We start from the raw sequence: 26,477 nt of genomic DNA, 5'->3' as shown, positions 1-26,477 counted from the left end.
TGATGGCCAAAAGCTCACGATTCCCAACATCATAATTTCTCTCGGCAGACGAGAATTTCCGAGAAAAAAAACCACAGGGATGGAGAGGGAGAGGGGAGAGGCTGTCTAAGAAAGCACTGCACCGGCTCCCACATCCGAGGCGTAAACTTCCAAAGGGAAGGGAGGTATCCGGGTGACGTAGGATGGGTGCAGAGACGAAGGCTTTTTTGAGAAACTCAAATGTGTCAATGGCTTCAGGAGACCAAGACGTGGGATCGGAACCTTTTTTGGTCAAGGCAGTGATTGGGAGAGCAATGTAAGAAAAATTACGGCTGAATTTCCTGTAATAATTTGCATAGTCGAGAAAACGCTGCACGGCCTTGAGAGAATTTGGCAGCGGCCAGTCGAGAACAGACTTCAGTTTCTCTGGGTCGATAGAAAAACCCTGGTTAGAGATAATATATGCAAAAAAAAGGGTTTGTGAGGCCTTTCTAATAGAGGTGCAATAATTATAATTTAAACCTTTTATGAAAAAGTGCTCTTATATATAAATGTGTAAATATAGTGAATAGTGAATAAATAAATAAATAAATAAGTGAACTTCGCAGCTCAACCCTTAAGGAGAAGATCCAATTACTCCTGTCGTTGATTGAAGAAAGAAACTTGTGGGGAGCGCAGGTGTCACCATATGTGGGGGAAAAAAATGAAAAAATATATAATGTAGTATGTTCTACAGAAAAAACAGCTAAATGAATCACAGTTGGGGGCTCACAATTTCTCAATAGAATAACAGCAGTGGATATGAACGTGTTGCATGGAAGGCTTGCTCAATATGAAGTATCAGGTTTCAGCAGGATAGGACCTCAATGAAAAAGATGGCACACTTAGTGCAACATTGCATGTTCAATATATATATATATTTAAAGGCAATAAGTATTGCACTTACATTCTGAACTATGGGCATAGACACATAAAAATAATGATGCGCAGCTCTTGTGTTCACCGCCAACCCTGCTACCGAGATCGCGTTGCGTCACTTCCGGCCTGTCACCAACGGGTTAGGTGGGTGCTGGATACACTCGTAGACTGCTGCAGTCTCTATGCGTTTTGCTTGCTTCCAAGCTTCGTCAGGAGTTCAATCTGTTGAGTCATACATATGAATATAGGGTTCTGATTGGATGAGGGAATAATTCATGGCTTCCTATTGGTTGGATTATTACAATTGTAATTGGCCAATGGGCGAGACTACTACTTCATCCGTAACAGCTAACATATTTAAGCAATACATAGCAAAATAACTTTAATAACAATGTTTTAAATTATATCATAAAACTAAAAATACATAAGAAACTATGGGGCCTATGCAGAGACCTGCGAGAAGCCCTATCTCGCCAGTTATTTGCCAAATATGCCTACAGCAATTCTTTAAATGGCGAGAAACTGGCAAGATGATTAAAATCATTTTGTTTCCTTAAAAAAAAAACTCGCCAGGCGGGTGGCGAGAAGCAATATTTCACCAGTTGTAAAACCTGCAGTATGCTAGTAGGCCCGATCAGCATCTCGGCGCTGATCGGAGCTATAAAATGGCGAGATTGTCTCCAATTCGCTCAGCCAACAAAAGTTGGCAAACAGCTGGTGCTGTGCGGCGTTAATGAACATATGAAAAAAAATCAGGCCCTTTTCCTGCCTCGGATTGATGCAGGGGGCTCCAGAGCTGATACCCAGTAATACCAGCACCGAAACCCCCCCCCCCCCCCCCATGTATCCGAAGCAGGAATAATGCATTACCAGCCAAATTCATTAACTTAGCGGTCAACCGCTAAGGCAATGAAGTGGTTAACCATCCATTACCATGCTTTGTGTGGGGAGCGGCAGTGGATTAAGGGGGTATTTGGAATTTGGGGGGTGTTTATCGCTTCCGGGGTGGGGGGTTTGCGGGTCAACTTAACCCCTTCAGTACCATAGTGGTTAATACCGCTACGGTCAAGAAGGGCTTAAGCCCTCAAGCTACCCACCCGCAGCCATAAACAACCACCGTTAGGGCGATTACACACTGCACCCATCCCCGCTAACCACAGTGTATATATATATATATATATATATATATATATATATATATATATATATATATATATATATATATAAAATACACCAGTAACCCCTTAAGTTCCCTAACATTTTTTGGCATGCACAGCAATGACACTATAGGCTGGCGGTGGCCCTCGGGTGTTCCCGCGGGGGGTCCCCGCTTGCCTGCAGTATCAAGTCTGTACCACAAAAATCTAATTAAAAAACACATAAATACTTTAACATAAATACACACCCCGCTACCCACACCCGTGAGGCGTAACCACCATCACCCCAACACACCGGGAGGCCTACATTCCGTGCCTTGGGGACAATACCCCCTACCCCCAATACCCACATTCAAAACAATACACACACCCGCAATAAACATAACAATTATTAATAAACTATACATAACCCACCCACACCATATAGCAAATATATTGTGGTGCTACTTAACCCATTAATAACAATAACGCTTAATAAGCGCTAAAGTTAAGCCACCCTGCACCCATTCATTTGTAGAGTGGTTTCATCTTATAAGTATATATATATATAGAATATTTTAAATATATCTTTATAAATATATTTAAAATATAAGTATGATTAAGCAATCTACAAAGAAATGGGAAAAGATATGCATGTAGCAATTTAAAACATCCGATCTGTAATTGACAACATCACTGCCAAATTAAAAACAAAGCCAAATGTAAATAAAAACACATCTCATAAGAGAATACTGCAAGCACCTATCCAAACCAGTAAAGAGCAAATTGCAATAAAACATACAATTGAACAATGTGTACATGATGCAAATAATATTTCCATCATGTACTCAATAGCAATCATCATCTGAAATGACATAACTAATTCTACATTACATTTCACACACACAATAGTAACCAAACAGGGAAAAGACTTGTAGAAGACATGAAAAAATGCAATAAACATTTGCAAAACAACCCTTAAATAAACATGTATGTATATAGCTCCATAGGGATATATATACATACATGGGCATGAAATGGACATTAAAAAAATAAATCTGACTTGTTAGAAAAACAAAAAAACAAGTTACAACTTAAATCAAATACATTTCTTTAGTTTACTTACCATTAGATGACCAATGACCGACTTCCGGGGGAACCGCTACAGTGGCGACACACTTTATTCTAACTCGGCTAGCTCTGCGAATTTCAGATTATCCCGGCTATATGCGGTTTTGTGTAGTTTTCGCCTGGAGTGAATTGCGTTATTTTCGTGGCTGTGATTTAAGCATTTCATTCCCGCTGTCTGCAATACTGCAATGCCGTTTAAAAACTCATGGGGGCACTTGCGAGCTGTTGTCTTTGAAGCCGAGAAGCCGTCCCCTGGCGAGATGTGTTTGCAGTAGAGAGAGATCCGCTGCTCTATCTGCGCAAACATCGGCACATTAAAAATTATTTAAAATACATTTTTATTCATACTGCACCGACACACTTTATTCGAGCAAATACCCAGTATGTACCTGGCAGATACCTGGAATGCGCCGCTCCTCACCTCTGACAAGCCCCGTTGCGTTTGCCTTCCCAGCCTGGGTTCATGCCTGGCTGACGGGCGGCTGATCTGTTAAATGATAATGATTAGGATTTAATAGGCTGCAATGCTTCGCGTGTCTACCAGATGGCATAAATTCATGAATTGTAATGCAGTATATATATATATATATACTGTGCAGTATTGCAGCCAGTGGGAATAAAATGCTTCAGTCCCTGCCTGGAAAATAACCCAATGCACTCGGGCAGAAAACAGTCAGAAACCTCAATACACCCGGGTATACCCGAATTCGTGGGACTAGCCGAGCTCGAATAAAGTGTGTCGCCAGTGTAGTGTAGATGTGCAGGGGGTCTCCGGAGCTGAATTGCGTTGGTTTCAGGTCCGGGGACCCCCTGCTTCCCGAGATACAGGCCCCTTTATGAGGTGCCGGAATCCCCCTGCATTTCAGGGTCCCGATCACGTGACCGCGGCATGTAAACCAAGCAGAGGGATACCGTCACCCCATAAAGGGGCCTGTATCTCGGGGAGCATTGGGTCCCCGGACCTAAAACCAAAGCGGTTCCGCTCCGGAGACCCTCTGCACATCTACAGTATGAATAAAACACATACATCAATAAACAATCATTCCTTACCTTTGCGGCTTTGTGCTATGGTAACGAAGCAGCATGAATGTATTTTTAATAATATTGTACAGTGAGCAGGCACTTAACCCCTTCCCTGCCTGTTGGGGTCAAGTTAGAGGGTTCCTAAGATCTTGGGGCAAAATGAATTTTATTTCTAGGTGCCCTAGAACAGAGGTTCCCACGCCAATTGGCCGTGAACTTGACCGAGGCCCTACAGTATGTACTGTAGGCCCCTTCTCCGCCATTACGCTCAATGATAGGACCCTCCTCGCCGGCGTGACCCTTTCTCGCAGCCATTACTGGTTGAACCCTGTTGGGGTCAAGTGAGGGGGCTCCTAACATCTAGGGGTAAAATTAATTTTATTTCTATGTGCCCCAGAACAGAAGTTCCCACGCCAATTGCCCTAGTTCCCATGCCAATTGCGCGATCATTGATGTTTTTTTACAATGTTGCGGAGCTTGCGGCTTTGCGATCTGGCAGTAAAAAACCAGTGCAGTAAGCCTCGACATTTGTTACACAAATGGAAACAATGTAAGACAAATCAAGATGTTCTTTTATTGGTGGAGTCGGTACAAAAACATTTATTTACAAATACTGTACAATGTTGAAACATTTAAAGTGCACAGCAATTCAAAACATCAACAGGTGTATGGTTTACTGCTACAGTACAGTACATGTGTGCAAACATTTGTCAGTCAGTATGGTTTACAGTCACATGTTTCAAATACAATACAGTACATTCTTTAATATCTTTAAGATATAAATATATATTAAAATAATCTGTTCTGTGTGTCTGAGCAGGTTGAGATTGCACCAGTACAGTCCTAGAGGGCAGCAAACAGGGCAGGTTTTCAGGGCAACCTTGAAAAACGTGCCTGCTTGCGGCCCTCAGGGACTGGAGTTGTGCATGTCCTGTGCAAAAAAACGCTTTGCTCATTTTCTGCAGTTACTGTTCTCATTGTGTTTTTAATCCCTCCCTAGCCAAGCATCAATCGGCTGAGTCACCCTATCCTACCAACCCCCTCTCTCCACTGGCTCGTTAATCTTCTGCATATTGCCATTGTGTTCTTAATCCACCCGTAGTCGATCTACAAAGACTCAGTGCGCCTGCGTCTAATCACACCATCCCCCCCCCCCAACCCTTGGAGGCTTGCTTTGTTAACGGTAACACTTTGGAAAATCCCCTCTCGAATTTCAAAATGTAAATCTGATGTGCACAGCACTGTGAGAATTGAGAGTAAACTGATATTTCATCAGGGTATGCAAACATTTGTCAGTCAGTATGGTTTACAGTCACACATTTTAAATACAATACAGTACATTCTTTAATATCTTTAAAATATAAATATATAAATACAGTAAATAAATATAATTTAAAATAATCCGTTATGTGTGTCTGTGCGGGTTGTAAGGAAGGACCCTTGCCATAGTGGCAAAATATCAGCCTTCCACGACCCCCGGAACCGGAGATACCAAAATACAGTTTAAAAGCACATTACCAAAGTGGCTTTTTTTCTGTCATGCAAGTCAATGGCAGAAACCTAAACTTAAGCATTAACCTGACTCCGTTCTGTTGCCACGAGAGGGTCGCAATTTGCCATGCAATCCTGCCGCAACTAGGACTACATGTTGACCGAATCTGAGCACTCTAGGTTGAACAGAACCGGAGTTGTGGGTTCCAGGTTTCTGCCCATTCTGACTTAGCTAGTTCAAAGCTTTCTGCGCCATTACGCTCAATGATAGGACCCTCCTCGCCGGCGTGACCCTTTCTCACCGCCATTACTGGTTGGACCCTGTTGGGGTCACGTGAGGGGGCTCCTAACATCTAGGGGCAAAATGAATTTTATTTCTAGGTGCCCCAGAACAGAAGTTCCCACGCCAATTGCCCTAGTTCCCATGCCAATTGCGCGATCATTGATGTTTTTTACAATGTTGCGGAGCTTGCGGCTTTGCGGTCTGGCAGTAAAAAACCAGTGCAGTAAGCCTCGACATTTGTTACACAAATGGAAACAATGTGAGACAAATCAACATGTTCTTTTATTGGTGGAGTCGGTACAAAAACATTTATTTACAAATACTGTACAATGTTGAAACATTTAAAGTGCACAGCAATTCAAAACATCAACAGGTGTATGGTTTACTGCTAAAGTACAGTACATGTGTGCAAACATTTGTCAGTCAGTATGGTTTACAGTCACATGTTTCAAATACAATACAGTACATTCTTTAATATCTTTAAAATATAAATATATAAATATATTTTAAAATAATCCGTTCTGTGGGTCTGAGCGGGTTGAGATTGCACCAGTACAGTCCTAGAGGGCAGCAAACAGGGCAGGTTTTCAGGGCAACCTTGAAAACCGTGCCTGTTTGCGGCCCTCAGGGACTGGAGTCGTGCATGTCCTGTGCAAAAAAACGCTTTGCTCATTTTCTGCAGTTACTGTTCTCATTGTGTTTTTAATCCCTCCCTAGCCAAGCGTCAATCGGCTGAGTCACCCTATCCTACCAACCCCCTCTCTCCACTGGCTCATTAATCTTCTGCATATTGCCATTGTGTTCTTGATCTTCCCATAGCCGAGCTACAAAGACTCAGTGCGCCTGCATCTAATCATACCATCCTCCCCCAACCCTTAGAGGCTTGTTTGTTAACGGTAACGCTTTGGAAAATCCCCTCTCGAATTTGAAATATAAATCTGATGTGCACAGCACTGTGAGAATTGAGAGTAAACTGATATTTCATTTGGGGGTTTATTCATCAAATTATTATGATGAACTGCCTTTTGAAATTACAGTGCTGTTAACTATTTCAGCCACACACCTCCAGAGTCATTCATTTTCTGCAATATTTATTTTATTAAGTTCTTTCGGCAGCTTGAAATTGGATAACCATTTGGAAAACATTTGTAAAACATGGGGAAACATGAATAATGAACATTTATAGGAATATTATTTAATAATACAGTATATACAGTACTGTAATGTACTGTATAATATATATACTATATACAGTACTGTATAGTAATATTATTTTTTCCGTCTTTATCTTTTCCTCATTCTGTCTGCAGTACAGTAGTTCATTGAGAGAGGAGAGGTTTTGTGTACATCATTACAGATGTTTATATACTGTACATTTGACTGTACAAGCTGATTAGACTGGACACAACACCCCACCTCCCCCTAGGCCACCCTTTTTCCTGAAACGACAAGAAAACAAAAAATGAGTGCAGTTACAGTACTGTACGTGAGTACTGTATTATGGCATTGTGTGATGTGTAGAACTACTGTAGGTGGCTGGTGCAGCTTTCTCTGGAAAAAAAACAATGGAGCAGTTAGTAGCCAGTTACTGCAGTACTGTCAAACTAGTCAACTGTATACTGGAACTACTGTATACTCTGAGTACTGTTAAATTCTATGTACAGCACTGTACTGTAACCTGATGGCTGGTGCTGCTCTCTCTGTAAAGAAAAAACTAACCACTGTACTGTATACTCTTACTATCTGGAAAGAAAAAATCTGTGCCATACTTACCTGTATCATACTGTACTTACAATACTACAGCACTGTACTACTTTCCTGATGCTTGCCCATTACGCACGATGACAATGGGCAACACAGTGGCAATATGGTCTATATATTTATTGCAGCGTTCCACGGTGAGTACATCAGTCCAAAAACTCATTATGCCTTTCAACAACTCGTCCTTTTTGGAGGGTTTTGCCACTTTCCGGATATGGCCCTTCAGCTGATGCCAGACCATTTCGATCGTATTGAAGTCTGGCGATCTGTCATTGGAAAGAAAGGACAATTGGTTTAAGAGCTAAAAACAGTTGGGAACAAAAATGGGACACGGTCTACTGCACTTACTCCGCTGGCGTCTTCACCCAGTTGATGCTGCGCTCAAGGATATGCGCCGTTGACGCGGTGTGCTTGGGATCGTTGTCCTGGTAGAAGCGGTGACCATTGGGGAACTCACGTGTGATGTATTGCACTATCTCAGGGACAATGTTGTCTTGGAAGAAAGCTTTATTCATGATTCCTATAGCAAGAAAATAAAAGTGGTCAAAAACTGCACAATAGTACAGTACAGTGCATACGATAAGGCAACACTAGTAAAGTACAGTGCATTAGCCGACATTATATTTGATAAATTTTACCTTCAAAGATGACAATGCAACCCGGTCCACGCCTAGAGATGGCACCCAACACATGCAGCTTCACAGGGTGTTTAGGCAGCGGCTTCAAGGATATGCCTCCTTTTTGTGGAATGCAAAGCTTGCAAATCTCTCCAGCGACACAGTAGACTCATCAGTGAAGATGCAATCCTAGAAAGTCTCCCCACTGTCGATCCATGCCTGGGCCTGGACCACCCTTTTGATTTTGTTTGCGTCCCGTATCATGGGGTATGCTCTGTAATGACAAGGAATAAAAATTGTTAGCGGCACAGTACAGTACAGTACAGTTTGCTAAACAACACTTTTACAGTACCTCCTGTACTGTCCAGTACTAACCTCACACGTCCATATTTTCACACAATGCTGCGTCTCATCTTCTTTATGCTGCTCTCGGATACAGTCAGATTGTGCTTTTTCTGCAGAGTGTTTTTAACCCTTAATGCACTCCTCTCATCATTCTCCTCACTTATTTTGTCCACCAGAAGAGTTGTCTCCCTACAATGTAAGAAAATATATTGTTTTATTAATATGCAGCAATATAAAATGTATATAAATATAATGTTGTAATATACTGTAAATAAAAATATACTGTACAAAAAATGTATACTGCTGTACTATAAATATAAATAGATAAAATATATATACTGTTGTACTATAAATATAAATATACAAAATAAATATACTGTTGTAATATAAATATAAATATACATCCTACTGTATATATACCTTTGCAAGATAAATAGAAATATACAAAAAATGTATACTGTTGTACTACAAATATAAATAGACAAAATATATATACTGTTGCACTATAATACAAATATACAAAATAAATATACTGTTGTAATATAAATATACATCCTACTGTATATATACCGTTGCAAGATAAATAGAAAAATGTACAGTATACTGCTGTACTATAAATATAAATAGACAAACTATGTTGTAATATAAATCAACAGAAATAACAACAGTATTACAGTAGATACAGAACTGTACTGTATAGTAGATGTTATGAATGAACAGTTACTGTATGAACAGTACAGTACATACAGTTTTCTATATTTTTTTTGTTAAGTTTTATAAATATACTTACGCGTTAGTTACCCTTGGTGCCCTTTTGCGGTCTCTGTTTTGTCCGTATGCATGATAGCACACGGTGGTTGCTGGCACAACGAGGTCAGAAGTAGCTAACGAGCATTGGATATCAGCTATTCGGTGTACGCTCGTGTACATCTCCTTAATTCTTGTGCTGAGATCCTTTGAAATCTTTTTAACAGGCATTGCTGCGAGTAGAAAGAAATACAAACACAAGAATGTATATTCGATGATTAGTCGATGTGTATTCAATGTGCAGTCAATACACAAAATGGATGGTGTATTTATACGGCAATGACTCACACGCCCACTTTCAACACCTGTACCTGGTCGCCATGCATAAAAGGTTACACACTTTGTATAGCCCACCACTCGCTGATCTTTATCTGACCTTGCCCTTGTCCAGATAGTGCATTGTGCCTCCTGCTTCCATGGAGCAACCCCGTTTCTATGGACGCAAGAACACACTCACCTCTGCCGTGCCTGTCACGCTGAAAAAGCGAAAGGCGGCAGCCGTTTCCACGCCAAGGCAAAAGCGACAGGCTAAGGCCAATAAAGAAAACCTGCTGACCCCAAAGGCTAAGGGTTTTCTTAGACGTAAGCCTCATTATGTGAAGAAGATATACGGTGATGTGCTCTCTACGCAAAACGAATGGCAGCCAACCCATCGAACCCGCAGACCACCACCTCCCATATGCTTCGACGACTCTGCTGTAGCTGTCCCGGAAATCTTCAGCCCGTCTTCTCCACCCCCATCTTCTCCGGTTCCATCTGACGATGCTGTCACCTCTGAAATCCACGGGTCACTGTCTCCTTTGCTCTTGGATGACTCTGCTTCTCGTCCGGAAATCCAACGGTCACTTTCTCCATCCCTCTTCGACGACGCTGCCGCTTCTCCTCTATCGGGTATCCACAGGTCACCCCCTCCACTCTTCCTCGATGTTGATGCCGCTTCTGTCGATGGAACCTCCATCTTATCCTCCGGTGCACCCATCCCCCCAGATTTCCAGACGCCATGCATAAGAAGCAGCTCATTAGACCGGATGCTGAATGGGATAAGTGTGGATCTCCCTGGGAATTCTATTGTGCTAGCAAAGATAGATCTGCTTCTGGAGACAATGCTGAATATGGAGCAACAGATGCTACAAATGGAGCAACGGATGGATCGACGGATGGAGAAGATAGAGGCTGACATAGCGGGCATGCATTATTTGTTCGGTGCTATTGCCCCTGTTTCCCCGACGCCGGAGCAGGAGGGTGACATGGATGTGATGAATGGGACCTTCGACCCCCGTCCATCACCAAGCGCACCCCCTCCACCAGAAGATGTAGTGTACATGTATGCCATAGAGGAGGACATGACAACCCCGTCAAGACCGCGCCAGGAAAAAACACGGCGACCACAACTGGAGGAAAGCTTCCTCCCAGACAACCTACCATCGCCCGTCGCCTCAAGCACACCCACTCCCAAAAGACCTACACCCGCTCGCATCGAAGCGGTGCCCGACATCACCCTGTGCGATCTGACATCGGGGATCAGGGAGAAGTATAGGGTGAAGAGTGCTGGTGCACCCCACAAGTATGCCTTGTTCATATTTAAGCACCATGTTCCCTATCCGTTGTACTGTGAGTGGGACTTCAAAGTGAACTACGATGGGAATCGCGTTAAAAAGGCGCTTCCTGACAATTTAAGGAAAAAAATTCGGGATGAAATGCGGTGCTTTTATCCAATTACAGATCCTGTAATGAAAGGCGTTCGAGACTGAATTAATGCGTTTTGCGCCATGCAAGGAATCGGCCATGGATGGACAATGTGGAGGACTTTCAGTGAGACCATACTGTTGTGCTGAACTGTATTGTACTGTACATGTTTTGCCCTACAGTACCCGCTGGAGATGTTGTTGTGTGTTTTTCTTACACCGGACATGCACAACTCCAGTCCCTGGGGCCGAAAACAGGCACGGTTTTCAAGGTTGCCCAGAAAACCTGTTTGCTGCCCTCTAGGCCTGAACTGGTGCAGGTCTGACTGACAGTGTTGCGCACCATCCCACTGTACTGTACTGTATACAGTACTGTGTTTCTTTAATAAAGGAGATGTTACTTAAAATGCTTCAACCTTGTATTTGTAAATAAATGTTTTTGAACTGACTCCACCAATAAAAGAACATGTTGATTTGTCTTACTGTACTGTACATTGTTTCCATTTGCTTGTATACAGTACTATAACAAAATACAGTGTTTCTAGAATGTCGAGGCTTACTGCACTGTTTTTTTACTGCCAGACCGTAAAGCCGCAAGCTCCGCAACATTGTAAAAAAACATCAATGATCGCGCAATTGGCGTGGGAACTAGGGCAATTGGCGTGGGAACTTCTGTTCTGGGGCACATAGAAATAAAATTCATTTTACCCCTAGATGTTAGGAGCCCCCTCATTTGACCCCAACAGGGTCCAACCAGTAATGGCGGCGAGAAAGGGTCACGCCGGTGAGGAGGGTCCTATCATTGCGCGTAATGGCGGAGAAAGCTTTGAACCGACCCAGTCAGAATGGGCAGAAACCTGTAACCCACAACTCCGGTTCTGTTCAACCTAGAGGGCTCAGATTCGGTCACCATGTAGTCCTAGTTGCGGCAGGATTGTATGGCAAATTGCAACCCTCTCGTGGCAACAGAACAGAGTCAGGGTAATGGTAAAGTTTAGGTTTCTGCCATTGACTTGCTTGGCAGAAAAAAAGCACTTTAGTAATGTGCTTTTAAACTGTATTTTGGTATCTCCGGTTCTGGGGGTCGTGGAAGGCTGATATTTTGCCACTATGGCAGGGGTCCTTCTGCATGAGGACCAGGCACATTTCAACCCGCTCAGACCCACAGAACAGATTATTTTAAATTATATTCGCGCAATTGGCGTGGGAACTACATAGGGCCTTGGTCAAGTACACGACCAATTGGCGTGGGAACTTCTGTTCTAGGGCACCTAGAAATAAAATTCATTTTGCCCCAAGATCTTAGGAACCTGGCACTGTATACTTTAGAAGACACATAATGTAAATGATACTGTACATGTAGAATAAATGCATAGTTTTATTTTTTTCGGGTTTATTACACAGTATACTGTACGGCCGGAAAACATCAGCATACAGTACAATATTATCCATCGAAATCCCCCCATTAGCCGTTTTCTTTTCTGAGGAAAAACAAAAAGAAAAGTTTTAATGTACAGTAATGGTCAGCCCCCTAAAGAAGTACCCAGCCAGCCGCACCAATATTTATCTCCTGTTCATATGCGCATGCGCCTAGCGTTCCACCAATAGTTCAGTACTGTAGAAGCAGCTCAGCCAAAGATATTGCTTACAGGAGAATCGCTTGACTTTGGAATCCCACCAATATTTATACTACTGCACCGACACACTTTATTCGAGCAAATACCCAGTATGTACCTGGCAGATACCTGGAATGCGCCGCTCCTCACCTCTGACAAGCCCCTTTGCGTTTGCCTTCCCAGCCTGGGTTCATGCCTGGCTGACGGGCGGCTGATATGTTAAATGATAATGATTAGGATTTAATAGGCTGCAATGCTTCGCGTGTCTACCAGATGGCATAAATTCATGAATTGTAATGCAGTATATATATATATATACTGTGCAGTATTGCAGCCAGCGGGAATAAAATGCTTCAATCCCTGCCTGGAAAATACCTCAATGCACTCGGGCAGAAAACAGTCACAAACCTCAATACACCCGGGTATACCCGAATTCGTGGGACTAGCCGAGCTCGAATAAAGTGTGTCGCCAGTGTATATTGTCAAAATAAAAAAAACACAGAAAATAATACAGCAACAATACAGTACTCACCATAGTATTTCCCATTCAGCTGGCGCCGGCGCCGGTCCACTGCCAGTAGAGCTTTCTTGATCATCCACGTCGATAGTTTGCAGCGGGACTAGTCCACCTGTAGTCAGCTGGTGAGGCTGGAAATTGCTTAGGTACATGCAAGCTTCATCAAAACTGCACGCGAAATCCGACTCAGGTTCAGGGTCAGGCTCAGGGTTGTCACTGACGGCGGGACCGTCATTGGAAGCCGGTGCTGGTGCATTGCTTGGCAGCGACTGTCGCTTCTTAGTTGATTTTAACACGACCCTTCGCCTTTTGCCGCCTTCATGACCATAGATACCGGAAAATGCCAGTGATACACACCAAAACCCTCCAACAAATGGTGGCTCAATACGATAAAAACAGGGATCGCTACATAACCTTTTCCTTATTGCACGCTTCCACGTATGAGGAGTTGGCGAAAATTTGTAAAAGTCATAGTTTTCCATAAAATACTGATAAATTTGAACATCTTATCCTCTGTTGCATTAATCGCGGCCCATATCAAATATGCATAACTTCTGTCGGGTTTTTGGAAAGCGGGCTGCACTTGAACACTCATGGCGGGCGGGTCTCTGGAGAATACTGTAACTGAAACTGGTCTTTGTCTTTCTTTAATATGAAAAGCCTAAATTGATACATTTTTGCAACCCCTTCCTTCAGTCTCAAGGCCAAGTTACAATAGCACACTGTGGTACAGTATCTTTTTTAAACGAAACACCTGCAAGCCGACACATTACTGATACGGCGCATTACAATTCATGAATTTCTGTAATCTGGCGGACACGCGAAGCATTGCAGCCTATTAAATCCAAACCATTATCAATAAACGCATCAACCGCGTATCAGCCGGGCATGACCCGTGGCTGGGAACGCAAGATGAACGCGGCATGCGCCAGGTGAACAGCGTCGCATTCCGGGAACAAGCCAGGTAAAAACCGGTGATTTGTTAGAATTAAAGCTGCCGCAGCAGTATGTCTGCAACAAATCCAAAGACAGGAACCAGGAACCCATAAAATAAAAAAACCTTTGTAATCCAATGTGGTGTCTTCTTTCTTGTCTTTATACTCCATACCGTCTGTGGTCTTCTTTTCTGTGTCTTCTTCACTGTCTGCGGGGTCTTCACGGTCTTCAGGGTCTTCTGGCTTCTTCTTCTGCGACGCACTGTACATCTTCTTCAGAGGGGAGGTCTTCCCCCCACGGCGTCTAGCTGGAAAATGAGACAACATAGGCTTTTATAGGCCTATGACGTCACATTTTGCATCAAATGGTTCTCACGGTCCTGATTGGTCCGTGAAAAGCATGTGATTTTGGATAAGGCAAAAAAAATTATGACGTAATTTAAAGGAAATGAAGCCAGCCAATCAGAATAGCTGTGCTTCATTTCCCTTTAACATGACGTCAACAAAATCAACATGGCGCCGTCACATGGGACTACAGCCAATGAGATCGTGGAAACTAAATCAAACAATCTCATTGGCTGTATAACCGCTAAGGTAATGAAGCAGCATTACAGTATTTGTATTCATAGTGTACATGTGCAGAGGGTCTCCGGACATGAACCGTGTTGGTTTTATGTCCGGGGACCCCCTGCTTCCCGAGATATAGGCACCTTTATGGGGTGCTGGTATCTCCTATGAATGGAAATGTCCCATGTCACGTGATCAGGCTATCTCTATGCATAGGAGATACCGGCACCTCATAACAGGGCCTGTATCTCGTGAAGCAGGGGGTCCCTGGACATAAAACCAATGCGGTTCATCTCTGGAGACCCCCTGCACATCTACAATATTAAATACAATTGTTATGTAAACATTTTTTAATTGCCGGCGAGATTTGTGCAGAGAGAGGCAGATCTCGCTCTCTGCTGACAGATCTCGCCAGCGGAGCCCTTCTCGCCAGGGCTCGCCATCTCTCTGCCGGATTCCTCTCACAGGTATGCGCACCTTCCTGCATACTGAGAGGGGAATCCGCCAAAAACATGGTGACTTCTAAGTCTGGCGAATGGCCATTCTCGCAGTTTACTGCATAGGCCCCTATATCTAATACTAACTATCTAATACATATAAAAGCTGGCTAATAAACATATATATACAGTATAGATTGGTTACATTACTTCTAAATAACTAATGACTATATTGTAAGGGTTTTTGTACTTGAAATGGTACGTGTATATGACCAGTATTACATATTAGGGGTTTTGGCACTCAGAAAAATTATAAATGAATATATATATGAGTGTATATAGGAGGAGAATAGAGGAAAATGTGGGGGAGATAAGAGCAAAAATTCAAAATTAGTATTGCGTTTGAAATATAACACATATAACAAATACATATACATGTATATATATATATATATAACCATAATATTATAAATAAATATATAAAATATTTTTGTGTAAAATAAGCAATGCTATTAATTAAAATACATATAAAATACATATGAAATATACATATATCCCTCGAAGCTTACGCGATGGGGTCTGTAATTATATTTTATATTAGTAACATCGGAACAACTAGTAATTAGTAAAAATAGAGATAGAAAACACACACAGTCTATATAAAAATACTTGAATAGATTAATTAACTATATTAAATGAAAACACCAATCTCTATATCCGCATTTAACCCTGCAGGACTTAGCATTATTAGGCGGTGAATCCAAAAGGTCTATCTTTTTATTAATTATTTTGCACGATCACCACCTCTCCAATTAGGGGGGACATGTTCAATACCTTTGTTAATTATATATTTTGGATTGGACGCATGAAATAAATGAAAATGTTTTGGAACACTGTGTGTGTCTACCTTTCTCCTTATGTTTCCTATATGTTCCAATGCTCTGACTTTCAAAGCACGAGTATCGTCTCCTATACTGTATATTGGAAGCTGCAGGAACATTCCAATAAATAAATGACAAAATTTGTGTTAGAATTGATGAATTGTTTGATTTTAAATTCATAATTTGTGATATTAGACTTAAAAGTATTTTTCACCCCTGTACAACAAAAGTCACAGACTTTGCAGTTACCACATGAATAGAAACCCTTCGGGCGTTTTAACCAGTCCATTTCTTGTGTGCCCTCTTTCTTAATTTTGAGGACACTGGGCGCTAATTTCTGTTTTAAATTCTTTGCTTTGGTAAATATAATATTCGGCCTTGCTGGTAAAACACTTCCCAAAATAGGGTCATTCTGCAAAATACTGTATGCCAGTGTTTGTTTAGAGCCTGTTTGATTTTGCTGGCTGTCACAGTAGCTTCTGACAAGATATAATGAACAACAAATATCTGGGTTGAACTGAACGAGGCTTAGATATAATAAAATATAATTTATTCCTTAAATAAGGTGAACACAGCAATATAGTACAATTAACAGGCAAGAAGATAACACTTACTTAGGGTTGGGGGATGGAGAGGTATCCACTAGCAATTCTCCAGCAGTCCAGTGACATTCAAGATGGAATCAGAAGCACAACTCCAGCAATCCAGTGACATTCAAGATGGTATCAGAAGCACAACTAAAAACTGTAGGCTTGACACAGTTTATATACCTGTGCAACCCTATTCTTAACATTGAACACAGCCTATTGGTGAACAATTATCTGTATCCAATCTCTAATGTGGAGACACAGACTAACAGACTAACCCATGCCCTCAGGTAACAATTAGACTGGCAGAGTTTGTTGATTGATTGATTAATACTTAATCCCTAGACATTGGGTAAACAATCAAGGCAGTTAGCTTTTGATCACCGTGCTTAGGCTACTAAGCCGTCTGCCCTTCATGACCTATAAGCCTAGCAAATGGCGTCTGCATTTTGAGAACAGATCTAAAATAAAATACATATACACTTTAATATCTACACATGTTAATAAGTTACATTTTGGTGGGCTCAGTGGGTCGACCTTAGCCAGTTTTTAATGCCTACAGTGACTCCACATATTGGCCAAATATGAACTCTCTGCGACCTCCAGTACTGGAGATACAGAAATGCACTTTAAAACATTAAAATACAGGCTCATAATGAAGCATGGGAACAGGGGAACATACATTTTCAAGCTATAACAAAGTGCAAACCACATCCCTGGACCACAGTCCAATTAACCCCTTGTCTCTCTGGTGAAGTCAGGGGATGGCCATATGGGGTGCAACCCCTTTAATACCGGGCCACCTCCTTTATCCCTCTACACCTCCCCTTCTTAATGGGTGACCTGTGGTCCACTGGCCCTAACGGGGAGTGGGGCACTGCTGGCACCCTTAACAAACTCAGTCTCAGAGGGATAGTCCTGACGTGAAAGTCCATCAGCATTGCTGTTTTCACTACTCTTTTTGTGCTGAATAGTAAACTCAAACTCTTGCAAGGCCAAGCTCCACCTTAGCAACTTGGCATTTTCCCCTGATGCCCTCTGCAGCCAACTCAGTGGGTTGTGGTCTGTGATGACCGTGAAAGCCCTTCCCTACACATAGGGCTGGAGTTTTTTGAGTGCCCACACAATGGCCAAGCACTCTTTCTCAATGGTGGCACAGGCCACTTCTCTGGGGAGTAGTTTTCGGCTGAGGTACACCACAGGGTGCTCTCTACCGTCGTCCCCCACTTGGCTCAACACAGCCCCAATGCCATAGTCCGAGGCATCAGTCTGTATGAGGAAATGTTTGGTATAGTCTGGGGTAGCTAGTATGGGGGCCCCAGCAAGTGCAGTTTTCAGTGCCTGGAAAGCAGTTTCACAGGCAGGAGTCCAGGTGATAAGCACAGGCAGTTGCTTCGTAGTCAAATCAGTCAGGGGTTTGGCCACGGTGCTGTACTGTGAGACAAACTTCCTATAGTACCCTGCGGTGCCCAAAAATGCCATGACCTGTTTCTTGGTCTTTGGAACAGGCCACTGAACTATGGCTTCTACCTTGGCTGGCTCTGGTTTGAGGTGCCCTCCACCCACCCTGTGCCCTAAGTACAGGACCTCTGCCATCCCTACCATACACTTAGTGGGTTTCAAGGTAAGCCCAGCCTCCCTGATCCTATCTAGCACCGCAGCTACATGTCCTAAATGGGAGTCCCAGGAATTACTAAAGACAGCAATGTCATCTAAGTAAGCCCTGGCATATCTCTGCATCCCTTCCAGTAACCTATTGACCAGGCGTTGGAAGGTAGCCGGGGCATTCTTCATCCCAAATGGCATCACTAAAAACTCATAGAAGCCACTTGGAGTGATGAATGCTGACTTCTCCCTAGCCTCCAGGGTCAGGGGGATTTGCCAATAGCCTTTGCTCAAATCCATAGTGGTCAGATACGTTGCCCCCGCGAGTTCATCCAGTAACTGATCCATGCAGGGCATGGGGTAGGCATCTGACACCGTCCCAGCGTTGAGCAAGCGGTAGTCCACACAAAACTGGGTGGTCTTGTCCTTCTTAGGGACTAGAACTACCGGGCTTGCCCAAGGACTCTGGGACGGAGTTATTACCCCTAGAGTCAGCATCTCCTCTATCTCCCTCTCCATACTTGTCTTGACCTCTGCTGACACTCTATAAGCGTGCTCATGCAGAGGCCGCAGGTCCCCTGTGTGCACTGGGTGTTTGGTGAGATGTGTGGTCCCTGGCATGTCAGTGAAGAGGGCCCTATACTTAGCTAGCATGTCCCTGGCTTCTCCCTTCTGCCTAGCACTCAACTGTGCCCCTATCTCCACCTGCTCCACCGTGTGTCCCTGCCTAGCCTCCCCTAGGAGATCAGGCAGAGCATTGCTCGCCGGATCCTCCAGCAGTGGGCTACAAATAGCCATCACTGCTCCCATACTCGGTGCTCTGTACTCCTTCAACATGTTAATGTGATATGTCTTGTGCCTCTCAGGCTCTAACTGTACAACATAGTTGTACTCATTCACCTTTCGGATGACCGGGTACGGTCCCGACCAGGCAGCCATCAACTTGTACTCCCGAGTGGGTTTGAGAACAAGCACCTGCTGTCCTGGGATGAATTCTCTGCTACGGGCATGCCGGTCATACCATTGCTTTTGCTTGGTCTGAGCGGCCCTGAGGTGGTCCTGGGCCACCCCCATGAGCATCTCTAACTGGTCTCGGAGATCTACTACATACTGGATCACTGAAGCATCAGTAGCAGTAGCTTCCCCTTCCCATCCCTCATGGAATAGGTCCAGAGGTCCACGTACCCTGCGGCCATATAGTAGCTCGAAGGGGGAGAAGCCTGTAGATTCCTGCAGTACCTCTCGGTAGGCAAACAGCAAGTGCTGTAGGTGAATCTCCCAGTCTTTCCCCTGTGCTTCCCCTGCTTCAGGATACCGTTAAACCTCTCACATAATCCGTTTGTCTGGGGATGTTAAGGGGTAGTGCGCCGGTGCTGTACACCGCATGCATCCCAGAGACAATGTAACAGTTCACTCATGAACTGCGACCCCTGATCGGTTAGGACCTCACTAGGGAAACCTACCCTAGAAAAAATGTTCAGCAAAGCTGCTGTCACTGTCTTGGCATTTATGGTGCCAAGCGCTACCGCCTCAGGGTATCGGGTGGCAAAATCCACCACCGTGAGGGAGTAGCGCTTCCCTGACCTGCTAGGAATCATAAGGGGTCCTACAAGATCCATCGCCACTTTCTGGAAGGGTTCCCCTATTATCGGTAGGGGTTTCAGGGGTGCCTTCACACGGTCGCCCGCCTTACCCACTCGCTGGCAGGCATCACAAGAGCGGCAGAAATTGCCCACATCTTGAGATGCTCCCGGCCAGTAGTAACGCTGTAATAACCGGGCTCGCGTTCTGTTGACCCCCTGATGTCCCGCTAATGGAATAGAGTGAGCTACCCGTAACAGTTGCTGTCGGTACCCCTGGGGCACTACTAGCTGTCGCTTACCGGTCAATACCTCCTCTATCCCTGGGTTCCCTTCTTCTCTATACAGGAGTCCCTTATACCATAGGCAGTGCTCAGTGCCTTCCCCTGCCTGAGATTCGGACGCCCGAAGTCTCACGCCGGCCAGGGTAGGGTCTGTCTTCACTGCCTCCCTAAACTGGGCTCCTAATTCTGGCCACCCCCCAGTCATGTCATTGTCCGGAGAATGGGGAAGGGTGAGGGGGAACAGTAAGTCAGTCTGTGGTTGCAACTGATCCTGGCTTACCTCCTCGGGCTCCTCTGGCCCTCCGCTAACGTTGGTCCCAAAGGCTGGGGGACTGGCGCCGCCGCCATTGCCGATGTCTTGCTCCAGGTAACCGCCGCCACTGCAGCGGGCTTGAGCACTCGGTCATAGGTGCAGGCCATCGGTCCCAGATCGTTGCCAAGTAGAACATCGGCATCCAAACCGGGTAAAATCCCCACCTCCCGCACACCCTGGCCCTCCCCCAATCCAAAAAGATTCTGGCCACTTACAGGAAACATGGCCCTCCGTCAGCCACAGTGATCTGTATCCCAGGGCCTGGGATCAATTCCTCTGGCCGGACCATATCAGGTCGGACCAGGGTCACTGCAGCTCCTGAATCCAGCAAGCCGACTGCTTGCCAGTCACCAACTGTGACCGGGTTGAGATGTCTGCTCCGGCCGTCCATCTGCTGCAGGTCCGCGCTGAGATGTCCTCCGCTCCTGGCTGTAGGCACCGATGAAACCGCGACAGGTGCTGCATGGGACGTCTGGCTGGGAGTTGTCTCCAGGACTGGTCCGGCTGCTTCGGTGGAAGCCACCCACACGTGGGCTACCGGCTTCGCAGCTGGAGTGCATTGCCCCTGATGGGGTCCACCAGAATGCAGGGGTTCCGGGCAATCTGGTCTGATGTGACCAGGGCAGTTGCAGTTGTAGCACCGGCGCTCGTTCCGGAGCTCCCCCGCCTTCGGTGACCTGCTGCCAGCAGGCAGCATCTGAGTCCATTGGGGGGTATTTACAGACTTTATGACCGGTGCCGCCGCCACCGCCGCCTTGGCTACTGTTTTGGCGGTCATCAGGGCTCGGCTGGCTACATAGTCATCTGCAAGCCTCGCCGCCTCCTGGTAAGTCTTGGGCTTCTTGTCGTACACCCAAGCCCTCACGGCCGGCGGGCACTGCTCTATGAGCTGCTCCTGAAAGATGAGGTCCAGCAGACATTGGTAAGTCCGTGCCTCATAGCCCTCCACCCAGCGTATCCCGTACAAAGCCATGCGGGTCACGTAGGTGACATAGGACTCCTGGGGCTGCCTCTCTTCCTGCCGGAATTTACCCCGGTAGGCTTCAGGGGTAAAACCGTACTGAAACAATAACAGTTCTTTCAGGTGATCATAGTCATCAGCATACTCATCTGGAAGCTCCATCATTGTCTGCTTAGCCAAGCCAGACAGTAAGGGGTCCAAACGTGCAACCCTATGCTGGGGAAGCACTTTGTACCGCCGGCACTGCTTTTCAAAGTTCTTTAAGAAACTGTCAATCTGGTCAGTGCCTTCCACGAACTTGGTGAGACTGTGCTGGTCCAGCTTGAGTTCATCTGTGTTGGGTTGGACAGGGGGGCAATAAGCGGGTCTGTTCACTGCCATAGTGATAAACTGCAGCCGCTCCTCCGGTGTCCCTCTGTCTCCCCATGCAGTAATCAGTGCCAACATTTCAGGGGTGAACGGACTGGTAGCCGCAGCAACCAGTACCCCTCCTGTTGCACTGCTCCCGGGAGGTGCACTCCTTCCCTGATCTCCGGGTGGCTGTAAAAGGGCAAGCTGAGCCGTATCCTGAGGCTCTGCAAGCCGGGCTTCATAGTCACCGATTGCGTCAACCATGTCTGCGACCTCCTGGTTCTCATAGGGCAGTCCATATTTACGGTACTTGTCCTTCAGCTGAGCTCGAGTCCACATGTTGGATGAGCCTTCAGCCTCGCTCATGGTTCAGTCGCAGCAGTGAGGTGGTGTTACAACTTGTGTTAACTGTTGCACTACTGTGAGTTCAATATCTTTAGTCCCAGGAACTCGCAATTCCCTTCGAGTTCCCACTATATTACAGGGTAATTACCGTACACTGTAATACAGGTTCAGTTAAATCCCGCCGCTTGCCACCAGTTACTTGTCACGGTAGCTTATGACAAGATATAATGAACACCAAATATCTGGGTTGAACTGAACGAGGCTTAGATATAATAAAATATAATGTATTCCTTAAATAAGGTGAACACAGCAATATAGTACAATTAACAGGCAAGAAGATAACACTTACTTAGGATTGGGGGATGAAGAGGTATCCACTAGCAATTCTCCAGCAGTCCAGTGACATTCAAGATGGAATCAGAAGCACAACTCTAGCAATCCAGTGACATTCAAGATGGTATCAGAAGCACAACTAAAAACTGTAGGGTTGACACAGTTTATATACCTGTGCAACCCTATTCTTAACATTGAACACAGCCTATTGGTGAACAATTATCTGTATCCACTCTCTAATGTGGAAACACAGACTAACAGACTAACCCATGCCCTCAGGTAACAATTAGACTGGCAGAGTTTGTTGATTGATTGATTAATACTTAATCCCTAGACGTTCGGTAAACAATCAAGGCAGTTAGCTTTTGATCACCGTGCTTACAGTGGCGACACACTTTATTCTCGCTCGGCTAGTCCCGCGAATTCGGGTATACCCGGGTGTATTCAGGTTTGTGATCGTTTTCTGCCAGAGTGCATTGCGTTATTTTCCCGGCAGGGATTTAAGCATTTTATTCCAGCTTGCTGCAATACTGCAATGCCGTGTAAAAACACATGAGGGCGCTTGCGAGCTGTTCTCTTTGAAGCCGTCCCCTATAATGAATTGTAATGCAGTATATATACTGTATATATATATATATATATATACTGTATAACAACAACCCCTATAACCCCTAACATACAGTACTGTACACATACAGTACTGTATATGCACATACATAAATGATACTACTGTATGGGTGGCGGGGGCGAGATGTGTTTGCAGCAGAGAGAGATCCGCTGCTCTCTCTCTGCGCAAACATCGGCACATTAAAAATTATTTTAAATACATTTTTATTGATAGTGTAGATGTGCAGGGGGTCTCCGGAGCTGAACCGCGTTGGTTTCAGGTCTGGGGACCCCGTGCTCCCCGAGATACAGCCCCCTTTATGAGGTGCCGGTATCCCTCTGCTTGGTTTAAAGGGCCCGATCACGTGATCACGGCCTGTAAACCAAGCATAGCAGAGGGATACCGGCACCCCCTAAAGGGGCCTGTATCTCGGGGAGCAGGGGGTCCCCAGACCTGAAACCAGTGCGGTTCTGCTCCGGAGACCCTCTGCACATGTACAGTATAAATAAAACACATATATAAATAAACACTCGTTCTTTACCTTAGCGGCTATGCGCTATGGTAACGAAGCAGCATTTCTGTATTTTTAATAATATTGTACAGTGAGCAGGGGGTTCCCTGAGCCAGAAATCTAAACTCAGGGGACCCCCTGCTCCTGCTCAATATTATTAAAAATACAGAAATGCTGCTTCATTACCATAGCGGATAGCCACTAAGGCAATGAAGGGGTTAACTCACCGTGCCCGCTTTATTGTGGGTAGCGGGGGGTACAGTATTAGGCCCTTGGTGTGAGTTTAGGGCTTGCGGGTGCACCCTCCCCTATTCTCTCTCTTTTAAACTTCCCTGCCTTCACTGTAATCTATGTAAAACCCCCTCCCCTATTTTCTCTCTTTTAAGCTTCCCTGCCTTCACTGTAATCTATGTGAAACCCCCTCCCCTATTCTCTCTCTTTTAAACTTCCCTGCCTTCACTGTAATCTATGTAAAACCCCTCCCCTATTCTCTCTCTTTTAAACTTTCCTGCCTTCACTGTAATCTATGTGAAACCCCCTCCCCTATTCTCTCTCTTTTAAACTTCCCTGCCTTCACTGTAATCTATGTAAAAAACCCTCCCCAATTCTCTCTCTTTTAAACTTCCCTGCCTTCACTGTAATCTACGTAAAACCCCCTCCCCAATTCTCTCTCTTTTAAACTTCCCTGCCTTCACTGTAATCTATGTAAAAACCCCTCCCCTATTCTCTCTCTTTTAAACTTCCCTGCCTTCACTGTAATCTATGTAAAAACCCCTCCCCAATTCTCTCTCTTTTAAACTTCCCTGCCTTCACTGTAATCTATGTGAAACCCCCTCCCCTATTCTCTCCTATTGTGTGCGTTAAGCTTCCCTGCAATCTATGTAAAAAAAACCTCCCCCTATTGTGTGTTAAATCTCCCTGGCCTGTGTTTCTGAGTGCAGTGTACTGTATGTAAATGTGGGGAGGGGGAAGGGGTTTATAAATGTGAGTTTATAAATAAAATAAAGAATATTATTTCTAGGGGCCCTAGAACAGAAGTTCCCACGCCAATTGCGCGCTCATTGCTCTTTTTTTACAATGTTGCTGGTCTTGCGGCTTTGCAGTCTGGCAGCAAAAAGCAGTTTGCAGTACTGAGTTTGAGATAAATTAACCAGTTCTTTTATTGCTGAAGTCGCCACAAAAAACTTTTATTTACAAATACAGTACAATACAATGGTGAAACATTTCAAGTGAACAGCAATTTGAAAACATCAACACACAATAATACATACAGTACAGTACTGTATGATTATTTATTTATAATACAGTATACTGTACAGCTCTGTACTGTATATGCAGTATACAGTATACTGTACTGTATTTGGGGCTTGTCTTTGGGGGTTTATTCATGCAATTATTAGGGTGACCTGCCTGCCTTTGGAAATACTGTGACAGTACAGTCCCAGCTTTTTCAGCCACCCCATCCCCTCCCTTAGAGTTTTAAATCCTTCCCTGGCCAAGCGTCAATGGGCTGGCTCATTCAACCCTAATCTAATCATTGTGTTGTTAATCTGCCCCTGGGCGGGCTACTGTAACAAGATTCAGCAGGAGGCCAGCGTCTGATCCCACCATCCCCCTCCAACAACCCAACACTTAGAGGCCTGAGGCCTGCCTGCTTTGTAAAAAGATTCAGCAGGAGGCCAGCGTCTGATCCCACCATCTCCCTCCAACAACCCAACCCTTAGAGGCCTGAGGCCTGCCTGCTTTGTAAAAAGATTCAGCAGGAGGCCAGCGTATGATCCCACCATCCCCCTCCAACAACCCAACACTTAGAGGCCTGAGGCCTGCCTGCTTTGGAAAAAGATTCACTTCTTCTAAATTAAATACAGTACATTCTCTAATACCTTTGGAATAAAAATATACAGTATATACAGTAATGTGAAATAATCCGTTCTGTGGGTCTGAGCGGGTTGAAAGTCACCACGTCCTCATGCAGTACATTCTCGAATACCTTTAGAATAAAAATATATAAATATACAGTATAAATATTGTACAGTATAATGTTAAATAACCCGTCCTGTTCTTTTTTCCTTCATAACAGTATCCTCATTGTGTCTGCGGTACAGTAGTTCATTGAGAGAGGAGAGGTTTTGTGTACATCATTACTGCTGTTTATATACTGTACATTTGACTGCACAAGCAGATTTGACGGGACACAACGCCCCCTCCCCCTTGGGCACCCTTTTTCCTGGAACGACAAGAAAACAAAAACTTAGTTCAGTTACTGTACTGCAGAGTACTGTATGTGCATACTGTACTGTATTATGGCAGAACTACTGTAGGTGGCTGGTGCAGCTTTCTCTGTAAAGAAAAAAATGGAGCAGTTAGTAGGCAGTTACTGTAGTACTGTCAAACTACTGTATACTGGAACTACTGTATACTCTGACTAGTACTGTACTGTAACCGCTGGTACCATGGCTATGTACTGTAACCTTATGGCTGCTGCTGCTGTCTCTGAAAAGAAAAAATCTGTGCCATACTTACCTGTATCATACTGTGCTTACAATACTACAGCACTCTACTACTTTCCTGATGCTTGCCCATTGCGCGCGATGACAATGGGCAACACTGTGGCAATATGGTCTATATATTTATTGCATCGTTCCACGGTGAGTACATCGTTCCAAAAACTCAGTATGGCTTTGAACAACTCGTCCTTTTTGGAGGGTTTCGCCACTTTACGGATATGTTCCTTCAGCTGATGCCAGACCATTTCGATCGGATTGAAGTCTGGCGATCTGTGATTGGAAAGAAAGGACAATTGGTTTAAGAACTAAAAACAGTGGGGAACAAAAATGGGACACGGTCTACTGCACTTACTCCGCTGGCGTC

This window comes from Ascaphus truei, chromosome 16 (genome assembly GCF_040206685.1).
Source record: "Ascaphus truei isolate aAscTru1 chromosome 16, aAscTru1.hap1, whole genome shotgun sequence".
NCBI classification, from domain to species: domain Eukaryota; kingdom Metazoa; phylum Chordata; class Amphibia; order Anura; family Ascaphidae; genus Ascaphus; species Ascaphus truei.
The sequence above is the reverse complement of the archived record's forward strand: the minus strand, read 5'-3'. Positions refer to the sequence as shown.